This window comes from Callorhinus ursinus, unplaced genomic scaffold (assembly GCF_003265705.2).
Source record: "Callorhinus ursinus isolate GAN/ISIS: 27379988/994484 unplaced genomic scaffold, GSC_fseal_2.0 scaffold43, whole genome shotgun sequence".
Taxonomy (NCBI): Eukaryota; Metazoa; Chordata; class Mammalia; order Carnivora; family Otariidae; genus Callorhinus; species Callorhinus ursinus.
Genome location: NW_027397105.1, coordinates 12,454,720 through 12,455,489, shown reverse-complemented (window position 1 = coordinate 12,455,489; position 770 = coordinate 12,454,720). Strand labels below are relative to the sequence as shown.

Here is a 770-nt window from a genome sequence, read left to right as displayed (position 1 = left end):
GGGGGGGGGGGGGGGGGGGGCAAGGTCGGGCCTGGTCCCTCCTGCTGTGCCTGGAGCCTACCTGCTGAAGCACAAAGAGCCCTAACTACTACAAAAACGAATTCTGCCTTGCCCTGCCTCTTTGGTTCACCAAAGAGCCTGTAACGGTTGCCTTTTCTTTTCCTGTCTCTCTCCTACTGCTTTCAAACTCCTTTAGGACAGGACCTGTCTGTCCGTCCCCCTCTGCATCAACCCTGGACTCATGCCTGCCTCAGTGATGAGCCATCTGCTCCGTGAACAAGACCCCTGGAAACGGGACTTAAAAGAACAGTTCAAAACCGGCTGCTTTGCAACACGGTCACCACGTTTCACAAACAAAAAAACAGGACGTCCAAGGTAGGACGGGATTTCCGATGACAAAACATTTTTTGAAAATAAATATGTCCCATATTTGGGACACACACCAGAAATTATTTGTGGCTTCTCTGAACTTCAAATTTACCTGCGGATTTGGCCCAGCAACCCTGCCTTGAAACCCTCCTATGCCAGGGGACCCGGACACCACTTCCTACTTCTCACCCCCTCCGCCCAGCCCACTAGCAAACCCTGTCAGCTGTACCTTCAAAACAGATCTGAATCTGACCATTTTTGGGGGCGCCTGGCTGGCTCAGTCGGTCAGGTGTCTGACTCCTGATTTTGGCTCAGGTCACGATCTCAGGGTTGGGGGATCGAGCCTGCAACAGGCTCCAGACTGGGCATGCAGCCTACTTAACATCCCCCCCCCCCCCCCC

The 770-nt window shown here is 53.8% G+C and overlaps 1 protein-coding gene across 1 annotated transcript in view; it reads right to left on the bottom strand.

Annotated features, from left to right (window-relative positions):
- The window catches only part of PLD6 (phospholipase D family member 6), a 4,627-nt gene that overhangs the window by 2,185 nt on the left and 1,672 nt on the right, over positions 1-770 (bottom strand). The gene's annotated exons all lie outside the window — the stretch shown is intronic.